The sequence below is a fragment of the Ambystoma mexicanum genome, chromosome 2q (assembly GCF_040938575.1).
Source record: "Ambystoma mexicanum isolate Mex_15411 chromosome 2q, UKY_AmexF1_1, whole genome shotgun sequence".
Classification (NCBI taxonomy): Eukaryota; Metazoa; Chordata; class Amphibia; order Caudata; family Ambystomatidae; genus Ambystoma; species Ambystoma mexicanum.
Window position 1 is genome coordinate 672665355 of NC_090924.1, and position 13233 is coordinate 672678587.

Here is a 13233-nt window from a genome sequence, read left to right on the forward strand (position 1 = left end):
ATTGCACAAAAAAGGTTGGCAGATGAGGCGAAGTTAGTACAAACGAAACTGGTGAAGGTCGCCGTATGGTGCAGTGGTAGTGGTATCGGGTAATGTCTTCAGTCAAGGGGGGGGAACACGAGACATCCAGCGTAGGACAGCCCACAGGGAGCACATGCGTGTCCTGTACTATCTACGACCTACAATGCAGCAGAGGAACCTTTGATAGGGGCAGGGATAGGGAATAAGCAGTTCATATTTATGGTGGATTCGGTAGCTGAAAAATCATGTTTATGTGAAGGCCGGTTCCCGCTATCTAATCGTAAATTGGAGACGCAGGGGTTCTCTGGGCCTGTTTGAAGTTCCTTACACAGAAGATTTAGATTTCACCGTGGGGGGTAAGAAAGTGAGGGCACCCCTACTGTACTATGGACAATCCCCGATTAACTTGCTGGGAAGGGACCTCCTCAGTTAGCTTAATATGACCATCTCCTTTATGGAGAGAGGGATAGTTTGTTCAACTCCAGGGATCTGTCCCATGCGTGTAATGCTGGTGGTGCATGCACGAGCAACAGCACCGTAAGTGCGCGGCATACCGGTAGATCCTGATGTGTTCATTCAAGGGCTAAAAAACTTGGCAAGGGTGGTCCCAGAGTTGAGAAATCTAGACTGGCGAGTACCCACGGAGTTCATCTTCTGACTAAAAACCCGCCCAGGGATCGTGCCCGGGACAGTGATGTCCTTAGATGTGCATGCAGTTCAGATCTCAGCTAAAAGGATAGCTGTTATTGCGGTTGTATACGAATTGATCGTTTTACAACTGCTCGAATGACAATTGACCTTTTCACAATTGACTGAATTGTGAAGGTCAATTGTACCATATATGTGGGGGGAAACCCCCCACAACCTCCCACCCAACGCCAAACCCATATATATATATATATATATATATATATATATATATATATATATATATATATTACCAAACCGATATATATATATATATATATATATATATATATATATATATATATTTGGTCAATTGTGAATAGGTCAATTGTGACCCTTTAAATTCGGTCAATTGTTCATTCGAACAATTGTAAACAACCAATTTGGGTAATACCGTTATTGCAATGGATATACATGGCTGTGAGTGGCGCACGGTGTTGTATTGTATTGATTTGTGCATCAACGCCGCCATTGCATTACGACATCTATCAGATGAAGACCTTTTTTCAGACTCAGAAAGTGACGGTGAGATAATCATGGAGATAGCCATACCATGTGATATCATGATACAGGAAAGACAAGTGCCAGTACAACTAATGGCAGTGGTAGGAGCACCTCTGTCCTTTTTTGATGATGACATGAAATCAGTGCCCAGTAATTTGTGGACCACTGGCCCCCATGACGTGGGATTATTGCATGGAGTCACACCGGTTAAAATAAAACTTAAACCTGAAGCTATTCTACCAAGGGTAAAACAGTACCCCCTGTCCCGAGAAGCAGACGAAGGGATAAAAGAAACAATCAGTGCATTGCTAGTCTAAGGAATAATAGTGCCCTCAAATTCGCCATGTAATACTTGCATTTACCCAATCAAAAAAGCAAAAGGTGGGGCGTGGAGGATGATCCAAGACCTACGCCCCCTCAATGACGTCATCCAAAAAGAATTCCCTTTGGTCCCTAACCCGGCATCCATACTGTGCAGTATCCCAAATAATGTGTCACATTACACAGTAGTGGATTTGAAAACTGCCGCCTTCTCCATCCCACTGGCAGAAGAGCATTCACATAGGGGGGGAAGAGATACGAGCATTGCAGGTTACTCCAGGGGTACTGTGAAAGTCCCAGCATATTTAACCGTATCCTACATTATGATCTAGGGAACATGACAGCAGAGAGCACGATTATTCAATACGTAGATGATCTACGCATCTGCGCAGAGAATGAGGAAGAATTCAGAAAAGACTCCATTGCTCTCTTGACATTGCTGGCCCATAAAGGCTACAAGGACGACAGAGGAAAACTACAGTACTGCCAACGAGAAGTGTTGTACTCGGGACAACTAATCTCACAAGATGGAAAGAAAATAATACCAGACAGAGTAGCTGCCATCACAGCTGTAAGAAGGCCAAACACAGTGAAGGAAACGCAAACATTTCTTGGCATTTGTAATTACTGCCGAGCATGTATATTAGATTATGAAGCATACACAAGACCGTTATTACAGGCACTCAAGGAGGCCCAATGAGAAAACACAGAAATACAATGGTCCGCAGAACTGAGTGAAGCATTCACATCACTCAAGGAACTGATCTCAAGTGCGCCATTGCTCGCGAACCCAGATTACAAATGCAAGTTTTACCTGTTCTCCCACTGTAAGGGGATCCTCATGACTGCAGTACTGACACAAAAAACGTCCTTAGGACACAAGCCTCTTGCCTACTACAGTGGCACACTAGACACAGTAATGCAAGGACACTTCACTTGCAAGTAATCTCTCGCAGCCGCAGCGTTTGCTATTGAAAAAAGTGCAACAATAGTGATGGGATGCTCCGTAACACTATTTGTGGAGAACTCCCTGTTCGCTATCCTAAAAAGATCAAAAAGTACACTCACGACACAAAGAGCAACCGCCTATGAAATAATATTATCCAGTGCAAACATCCACGTAGTTCAATGTAAAACAGTAAATCCTGCAAGATTCATCAGAGAACCATGCACATTAGAAGACATGCAGGCACACGACTGTACAATTTACAAGGAGGAGGAAGGAGAAAGCACTGTTGTCGGTGAAAACGCATTACACGAAGGAGAGGTTTTCTTCATAGACGGTCAGCATCAATAAACCCAGACACAGAAGAAAAACACGTGGGGGTAGCTGTTGTGAGGATGGAAGAAGGTGAGTACGAAGTGATAGTACAGCATAGCCTGCCAGGCCATTACTCAGCTCAAGCAGCAGAACTCATAGCACTCATTGAAGCATTACATGCAGCGAAAGGGTGCACAGTCACCATCTACACAGACTCAGTTTGTATGACAACTACAGTACACAGCGGGTTAGCAAGGTGGGGACAGAGAGGGTTCCACAGAGCAGATGGGTCACCAGTACAACATGCAGAACTCCTAAAAGAACTCATTGAGGCATTGAAAGAGCCCACCATGGGAGCCATAGTGAAGTGCCAGGCCCATACTACCAACACAGATGTTATCTCTTTGGGAAACGCTGCAGCAGACGTTGCAGCCAAGCAAGCCTTTTATTTAGAGAAAGAATGGACAGAGAGTACTTAATGCACCAACGAGTAGAGGAAGAACTCCCAGATGGCTACAACACTATGCCTGTGTCACAAATACTAGAGTTACGAGAAGGAGCAAGTGAAGACGAGAAGGGGCTGTGGGAAAAGAGAGGATGTAGCCAGTCAGCAACAGATCTTTTGTGGTGTCAAAATAATACAGGGAAAGTGATAATGCCGATAAAACTCTTAGAAATAGCATTCCAGCAACTACACTTCCCAGCAGACAATGCAAAATAACATATCGCCGCAGAGATACAAGAGGACTGGTTTGTGCCAGGCCTACAGGAACATATATCAAAGTTGGCAATGGAATGTACAACATGTCAAATATACAACTCAGGAATGACCCTAAGGACACTGTGAGGAACAATACCCAAACCTGTAGGACCCTTCAGAGAGCTGCATATCGATTATGCAGATATGGGAGAAAGGCGCAATGGTGCGCGGTATATGATAGTGGTAGTTTGTCCATTTTCCAGATGGGTCGAAGCAGGGTCTTGTGCACATCCAGATGCCAAATGCGCTGCAAAGTTGTTAGTAAGGGAAGTATTCCCACGCTGGGGAATTCGCTCGGATAATGGCACACATTTTGTCAATGACCTTTTCAAAGAAGTTACAGCTCTGTTAGGAATTAAGCATAAACTATGCTCGATTTATCATCTGCAAAGCAATGGTATGGTTGAGAAAATCAACGGCCTCCTGAAGGGAAGATTGTCAAAACTGTGTTTCTCCCTTAAAAAGAGCTGGGTGCATTGTCTGCCTCTGGCCTTGTTCGAGCTGAGAAACCAGCCCAGCAAGGACCACCATCTGTCACCGCACGAGATTGTGACTGGGAGGCGCATGCACACAGAACACTCTCCACTCCACAGACATTCAGATGCCCACAAAAGCGCCACAATATAAGGTGAAGAATTTAATGACTATCTGACAAAACTTACCAGAGCAGCTCGCATGATATCAAGACAGCTTGCACCACCATTCACACGAGAAGAAGGGAATGAGGCAGTTAAATTTGTAGAAGAAAACCCACAAGGCCAGTTAATGCCAGGTGAAATGATATATGTGAGGAGCTTCATACGTAGGTCGAATGCCCCAAGATGTCATGGCCCATATGAGGTGGTGTACTGTACACTGACAGCTGTAAAAGTAAAGGGCCTTAGATATTGGATACATTTGACAGACGTACGTAAAGCCTATGACAGTGTAAGAGAGGAACAAGAGGAAGAAGTACAAACCACAGCAGACGTGTCACACTAGTTTAAAAAAAAAAATCTATTTTATACATGGGTACAGGGTAATGAATGACAACAAGAAAATGTATTGATGCGAAATTATGTCTATAACAAACAGAAAATGTAAATAAGATTGAACTGCAAATGTGAAATCTTTCTCTCTCTCCCTCTGTGTCTTCCTCTCCTTCTATCTCTCCTTCATTAAATAGTAAAATGATGAATATAACTGTTTGAGTATGCTTAATGCACTTTTATGTTTTAATATATAGGAGTAACCATGGCAACGAACGGGCAGCCCGCAACGAATAATATTAGAGCAGTTAGGGATGTGAATAATACATTTAATTTGCGTAGATATTCGTATAAATGTGGCCTGTTTGTATGTGCTGTTTTATTTTTTGCCATGATTTTTGGTCTTGTCTCTTACTGGTTTTTGTCATTCATCTCTATCGAGATGAATGAGGGGGGAAGGAATGGAACTAACATGGGGAATGGAACCAGAATGGTTAAGGAGGGGGCCTATTTAATATGGGATGGATTTCAGCTTATATTGGGCTACGAAACAGACCCTACCCATGTACAGCCTCCAAATGACACCAACAACAGCCCGATCACAAGCCCAGCTCCACCCTCAAATGTCTCTGAATATAATGTTTATGATGGTTTAAATGATCGTAACCCTTCTGTCATTTCATGGTTGTATGACACTACTGCCACAATACTCACACCAGAAGCTACCCTAACCGAAGAAACTAGACCACCTGCGCTTAGGAAGGAAGAGAATGAAGAAATGGCAGAGAGGTTTTTGGCCCTATATGATGAATGGGAAAAGGGGGGCGTGGGGAAAGTGGGGACGATGTCACAAGCGGCAAGAGAAGCAAAAAGCTACCTTAAAAGCAGTAGGAGAAGGAGGGAGGTGGGAGGTGGGGAGGAAAAAATATGACGAATATTCGGGCCTGGGCCTAGATACAATAGAAGACCCTAGACACCCACATCAGTCAAATAAATGGTACGCAGACATGAGCTCCACTGCAAAGCAGACAACCAATGAGAGTTGTTATGTCTGTTCCCTGATTCCCCACGCCTCTGGCACACCTAAGGTCCTGCTACCAAAATAACTGCCTCTTGCAGATGCCCAGTGTCTCCTTCATCTCATTCTGTGCAGAATTAAGAACACCTTCCAGGCACACGAAGTATCTTTTGAAATGCTGCAAAACGAGAAAACGTGCTACTCAAGAACAAAAGGAGTGATATGTTTGAAAGAACCTTTTTTCGTGATTAAAGGGACATTGTTTTTGGACAATAAATGGAAAGATGAAGTAATATCATGCAAGGCTGAAGCACTACGAGGATTGACGACAGAAAAACTACAGTGGATCGAGAAAACCTGCACACCGGTTTGGAAGGAGCACATCACGAAACTGACCTGGGTAACTGCCATAGAAAAACCGTTCAAATTACAGAAAGAAATATCGTACGATCTGTGTTTCCATGGCGAAGGAAAAACACCATGGGTATAAACAAGAACTGCAACCGGACACTCATTATTCCAGACATGAAGAAAGGAACAGCAGCACTTATGGACACATACTGGGTCTGCGGTAAACAGGCATACTTGCACCTCCCACAATCCTGGAGGGGCACATGTTCTTTGGCAACATTGCATTCAGCATTGATGCTAATTCCGGAGAGCCACATCACGGGAGGAAAAGAAGTGCCAGTTGCCCATCGTGAACAAAACACACAGCCAACAGAAGAACCACAATTGTATGCCCTGTCCCCAGGCAATGTGCAAGATGTGTTATCAAGGCGGCGGAGATCATCCAACTACATATCCAAAGCCTCCTCAGAGCTGTTGGCACAGATTCCAGACAAGTACCGGCTGTTCAATTCTGCAGAAAAATTCTTCGCTTCCCTTATCCCGAGCATCCAGGCACGAGCAAATGCAAAATGGCTCCACATCACACGCTGGGAGCTGATCCATGCAGAACAGGTATGTTCTAGGCATGTTAACGGCGATGGATGGAGGTGTTTGCCGAAAAATCGGGAGTGCATGTTGCACATTAATACCTTCTGAAGATGCAGACAATGGAACGCTATCATATGTTATCGCAGCGGTGCACAACGTGGGGGAACAAATGAAAAAAGAAGGAGGAGCAGACGCCAGCACCTGGTTCGACAAACTTTTTTCCTGGGTACCATCATGGCTAGGACTGACGGTCAAAATGCGGATGCCTATCGTGGTATTTTTACTCCTGATTTTTTGCGTGTGCCAGCTGGGTCTTCGATGCTGTGCAAATGCAGTGCCAAATAGCACAATGATGATGGTGACAATGGGCAACACTAGAGGAGTAGTGCAGCTCATGCAAGAAGCACAAGTACAAACAGGTGACGACCCAAAGTATAGAATGGTGCCATTATACTTTGATGGGGACATAGTAGATAGGTTATATCATACCACAATAAAGGAGCCCCAAGAACGGGAGTGGTATACAGAGGTATGGGTGGACTTGGAAGGAGATGGAGGATGTATATATATGACCTGCACACCAGATGAATATGCTAGGAGGGGGGAGAGCCTTTGGGGGGTATGTAGAGCCTGGATGCCAATAAAAGGCACAGCAGCATGGGTTGAATGAGAAAGAGTGCCAGAGATTGGGTGAGTTACAGTATTCGTAAGGGGGGAAATGTATGGGAGGATAGGTCTATATGACCCACTCCCTGTCATACCCCGCCTCCGTGAGGTTCGTGGCTCATCAGCAGCCACCCATGCACCTGTGCTCGGGTGGCAGAATGGCTGCTGATCGACACACCGGGCCAATCGACTTGTACTGTAACATACCATAGACACCATTTTGAAAGCTTAAAGACTCCATTTTAGATAGAAACGACCAAAACCCCAATGAAACAGCCTGCCTGCGAAAGCTGCAGCTTGGCCCCGCTCACTGCGTTCAAGGAGCCATGAACTCCCCCTGCGCCTCCACCACATGGCAGATCCGTTGAAGGCCCCTTCTCATGAGCAACCAGACACGAAAGAGTATCAGAACAAACACTGTATCATTTACCTTCCGCAGTACATCACTGTCCCTGAAGTGACCTGACTCGTGGTTTGAGTCTGGAAAATAACAAGAACCAACCCAATTGAACAGGCCTCGACCTGGCATCTAACCCCTAACATTTAAAATATATGGTGTCAATAACTTTCCTGTATGAACCCCTGCCCACGTCCCCCAAATGAAGTGTTAACTACATACCAAATCCCAACGATTCACAGGGGTGTTTTGTAAACTATAACACGGGTGTTGGGAAGGGATGAAGCTTATAACATAAATAAAGTAAGAATGACCTCAGCCGGTTGTAAGATATCATGTGCCTTGAAGACTCAATGAAAGGGCTTGATAGAGCCCACCTAATGCTAACTAATGATTGTTGCTAATGTGCAAAGGAAGGTGAAAAAGCATTACTAAGAATACTTGTGTGTCATACAGTGAAACACGTTTAAGTGTTATAACTAAGAATGCCAATGCACAATCACATATGAGCATATTGCTTCTATGCTCCTGAGTACACAACCCTACCTGATGCTACTGCACGTGTTATCCATCTGTTGCCTTATGAATTATCACTATGTGTTCAACTAATGTTATGTAATGCATATGCCACTGGCAGACTCGCATAGCTATGTATGAAGAAGCAAACGAATGTATAAACAATAGAAATGTGTAATTATCCTAATGCTACTACCTCTATTAACTATTCCCTCGTATCATATATTGTGTAGTCCAGGCACAGAGAATCGCGCAGAGCCACAAGGCCATCTCCCCCTTCTCCCGCTAAGGCCCGCCAGGGCTTGCTGGTGTGCGAGCAGCACAGCCTCACATCCCCTCATTCTTCTGGACCAGCTTCAAGTATTTACCTCCCCCCATGTCCGAGGCCGCCAAAGTTGGCCAAATGAATTATTTACAACCTGGTCCTAAACCCCACCGCCTTGAGGGGCCAGAGGTGTGCCTGCGTTGATCCAATAGTACTCCAGTTCACCCCAAGTTAATGGTCCTTGGAGATAGGTATTCAACCTTGTACTAACATATCATAAAATAATTCCTCACCACATCTAACAGAACAGAACGACAATGCAGCTCACCTTGTGCCCTCTGACAAGACCCCCAGACTTGTGACACCTGGTCAATAGGTCAAAAGTAATTGTGTAATGATGTATTGGTGACGGATCACATTGCATATTGTTTCTCCTGTCTCCTAAATATTCCCAGAATAACGTATTGCAGGATTTGCAGGTCAACAAGAGTCATTTAAGGAATGAGTGTTTGCGTGTGTGTGGCCACAAGGGCAACATGTTAGCGCAGTCACCAATCATCGACACAGACCGCGCCTGGCCTGACAGCTCCACCCGAACGAGCCCAGCTGTCCCGTCCACTCCACGTTGGCACCACGCGGATATCCATATAGCTTAGTCGATGCCACCCAATGCCCGAGATGATGTGCTCCCTACAGCTTACAGGATTTATGACGTGGTTTTGTAATAAATATGACTGTCTTTGCTATAGTCAGACAGAGCGCTCTCGGAGCTTGCAGAGTCCTTTGCATGCCCTACTTTTGATTATATAAAACCCCCATTTTACATCACCCGCACTTGGTCTTGGTCTCATTCCCTCCTGGGGTATGTCCTTATTGCCTCTCATTGTGGGGAGGGTACTGCCTTTTGGGGACGCTCGCTTTCAGCATCTTTAAAAGATACTTCACGTCTTAGATGTCCCTGTTTACCTTGACAATTGATGAATAAAGTTTCAAATGTATTAGGCTGTGATGAATAAGATAGCACACCGCTAAAGTGGGGTGTGCTCAACGATTTACACAGGTTAGTTGCTCTGTTCAATTTAAGTTTGAAGCCATGATGTCTCAATTTATCTTTCGTGCTCCATAATGGCACCCTTACTATCTGCGAAGGAATAGTCAATTTGACTGTATCCACCCTGTTATTGTTAATACATTGAATGTATTGAATATCTTGGGATTGTACTCATTTCAAATTAGATATAGATTTGAACATGGTTAAAATTATGATCCTGTTAGGGAAGGGATCCTCTCTTTGTCTGTCTTTCATAGTTAAAATGAGGGAATCCAGTTGTTTGAGGTCATAGTTTTCAGTATGGGGGACATCTCGACTATCAGCTAGTGATGAAGTTGCATATCTTTCTTTTTTAAATGAATTTAAGCACTCTTTATTGTGCGATTTTCTTTGAGGACTAAATCGAGCTTCTTGAATGTTAAAGAAACAGTTTTTTTGATCTTTCCACGGTTGGGGGTATAGTCTCTGAAGTTCTCAGGAGCTTGCAAGACCGGGTTCTCTTTTACTCCAGTGTAACAAATTCAGAGGTCTCAATGCTACTTTCTTCTTTGTTATTCGCTCAAACTTCCCGATTGGGAGACATGGAGACAAGGAAATCTTGGATCGATGTACTTTGCGGTAAGGAGGAAATGGAGTATGTTGATAGGTTCATTAATTCATCGTCTTCCATACAACTCGTTACGGTTGTATCAACTGCTAGGGGATCAGACGATTTAGAGAAGGAATGTTTTCTCTTAACCTCACCTTTGGATTTTATGAGTTGGTCAACGGCATTTTTATGAGATTTGAGTCGCAACGTAGGCGATGTGTTACGTAAACGGGTGGTCAATGCCTCTATGAATTCTTTTGTTGTACTTGTTGCAGGTCTTACTGTAGCAGGTTGATTTTTAGCTTTTTTTTGGTGTTAACAGTACGTTTGAGTCTTTTCCTTTGTTTTTGTGTTTTAAATACATCAAATAACGGCTCCTGCGGATCTTGTATTTCAATCCTGCGGATCTTGTATTTCAATAACAGCTTCAGCAGTTGAGGGGTTTGGTGGGGTCAAGTTGTATAATGGTGCCACCCTGATCTATGATATCTACCTCTTCCACGGTCTGTGAACCAACTCTGAGCACCATTGCGGGTTACAGAGTCACACAAGGAACCTCAGAAGGAGGTGTAAACAAGGCCAAATTAGATCACTCTTCCAACAAGAGCTGCTGTTGGTTTCTCAGTTGCGATGCTAGCCAATCGACTTTTAATGACAGAAGATTAAGACGAGAAGTCTGAGCATTGGTCTTCTTATCCAGAGTTTCAAAGATTTTGGTTAGACCAGTCATGCCGTTGTTCATTTCTGTTAGAGTGATCTCATACAAGGGGATGGGTGCTGGATTCAGCCCAAAGGAGGGTCTCTTGGTTGGTTTTACAAAAGACATGGGGCAAGTAGCAGAAGAGTTAAAGGTTGAGTTAGCTGAATCAGGATATAAAATAGGTAAGTGTGATAAATGTAACGGGCAAATGCGCAAAGTTTCGTCTAATAGAGTTTCACACCTATGTGAGAAGTGTTTGCAATTTTAATATTAAGACCTACTGGGATGTCAGTAGGTATGGGATATGGTAAACAGGGCCCACTTGCAAGTTGCCACACTTGTGTGGCCGCTGTTTCTTTCGCTGTGGTTTTGACAATTTGATAGTAGAGGGTTGGTAATTGTGTATTATCAATTGCATGTATTACTGCTTCAGTTGTTACAGGTGTTATTACTACTGTATCTTCTTGGAGATTTGCAGTCGTGGGATTATGTGTCAATGAGGTCTTTTGACTATTTGAATTACTTTGAGTTGGTACTATCAATAAGTCAGCATCAGTAATATGGTGTAGATCAATTATGCTAGTTTGACTGTTAGTTACAAAAACAGGCATTGGTGGTTGCAGATTATTGTGGTTGATACTAGCGGCCGCCTGTATATCCGAGGCAGCAGTCACACCCCGCGGGCCATGTTGCCAAAAAACTGTCTGATATCAGCAGTTAGTGATTTTGAGCGCTCTGTTTTTTTTATTAATATTTTTTGTCCTGGTTGTACACTTTGGTTTATAGGATGTGGACCTCTCTGTTAATTCTGCTGTAAGCAGTTTATCCGCATACAATGGCATAGCTGTTTTAAAAGTTTAAATAGGCATTTGATTGTGTCGTGACTTGAGCACCACTACCAAGAAACGCACTGTGTATGGAACCCCACTTACAGTTTCAGATGCCCGCTGCTAGCTGCTCAGCTGAACAGCAGAACAGCACTCGCTGTGCATTCATTCGATGCGCGCACGCAATGCGCACGCCCAGTGGTATTTGTAGCAGTTCCAGGTGAAGGGGCGGGGCTTAGCATTCCATTATGATGAAATAGAAGATTGTTTTAGTTTTTTTGTGAGCTATATGGGATTACAGTAAATGCAAGGAGTGAGTGAATATCATGCCGCTGTTCAGCAAAGATAAAGTTCAACAGAAACAAATCTGAATGGTCCAATGTGATTAGTCGTCCAACGAGTGATCCAACAGCATTCCAGCAACGTAGGGTGCTTCTTATCTCCAAAGTAGCTCATCAGCAGAACAGCACTCACTGGGCACTCACTTGAGATGCGCCCGCGATGCATGCGCCTATTGGTATTTGTAGTGGTTCCGGGTGAGGGGGCAGGGTTTAGCGTTCCACTATGACAAAAAAGAAGATTGTTTAGTTGTTTGTGAGCTATATGGGATTACAGTAAATGCTAGGAGTGAGTGAATATCGCACCACAGTTCAGCAAAGAAAAAGTTCAACAGAAACAAATCCAAATGGTCCAATGTGATTAGTCAGCCAACGAGTGACCCAACAGCAATCCAGCAGCGTAGGGTGCTTCTTAGCTCCAAAGTAGCTCCCCAGCAGAACAGCACTCGCCGTGCACTCACTCGATACCATTTATATTTCTGTACCCTTCTGCACCCTTGTACCCTTGGGAGGAGAGCCACCAGCAGCAGGCAGGCAGAGGCAGGACCAGCTTATTGTTTGCAGACGACGCGCTTTTATCATCTACAACGAAGCAGGGCATAAAGAAGGCCTTTGATAAATTTACATCGCTAAGTAGGAACATATACTTAGTACAACAAAAACCAAGTCTGGATATGTTATAGAAAGAACAAAAAACATTACCTCTTATTGATTTAGAGCTGAATGGAGATAAGCTAGTATATATATATATATATATATATATATATATATATATATATATATATATATTATATATATATATTTATGTATGATTCAACAAATATGGGGACTGGAGTTCCCACACACAGAAAAGTATGTTAATTATGTAAAGCGTGGGGGTGTGGCAAACTTCCATGGCGTGAAGATACAGCTCTCTCGAGCTTCTGGGTGATCCTGCCTATTTGATGATTTGTCTGTGCTTGGAGGTCGCCTGAGGCACTGAAAAGTGAGGTGCGGCAAGCGCAGTCGTCCCAAGCCCTGATTTTCCCCATTCATTGCGGACTGTGAGCTGAACTCGATCCACAAGAATTGTGCTTTAGGCCCCGGCCTTTCCAAGTTGCCACTGTGGTAGTCAGGGACGGAGGGACTGTGCTGGGAGAAGCGAGATGACACGCCCCTGTCCCTGAAGCTGGCTGGCCAGTACTCCTGAAGTAACGCGGCCGCAGTGGATCAAACGGGTATGTGAGGAACCTAGAGATTGTGTGTTTGGTCCTGGAGTCTCGTTGACTGGCCGAGACTGCTGCTGTGCAGCCGGGACACCCCTGACATGAGCAGAAGGCCCAAAAAGGGGTGACCAAGAAGAAAATGGGGGCTAGAACGACTACCTCAGCGTTTAATCGAGTAACAGAACTAATAACCCCACAGC

General features: G+C 44.1%; 1 protein-coding gene across 1 annotated transcript in view; it reads right to left on the reverse strand.

Annotated features, from left to right (window-relative positions):
* Positions 1–13233, reverse strand: part of LOC138568797 (transmembrane protein 104-like) — a 640667-nt gene that overhangs the window by 445512 nt on the left and 181922 nt on the right. The gene's annotated exons all lie outside the window — the stretch shown is intronic.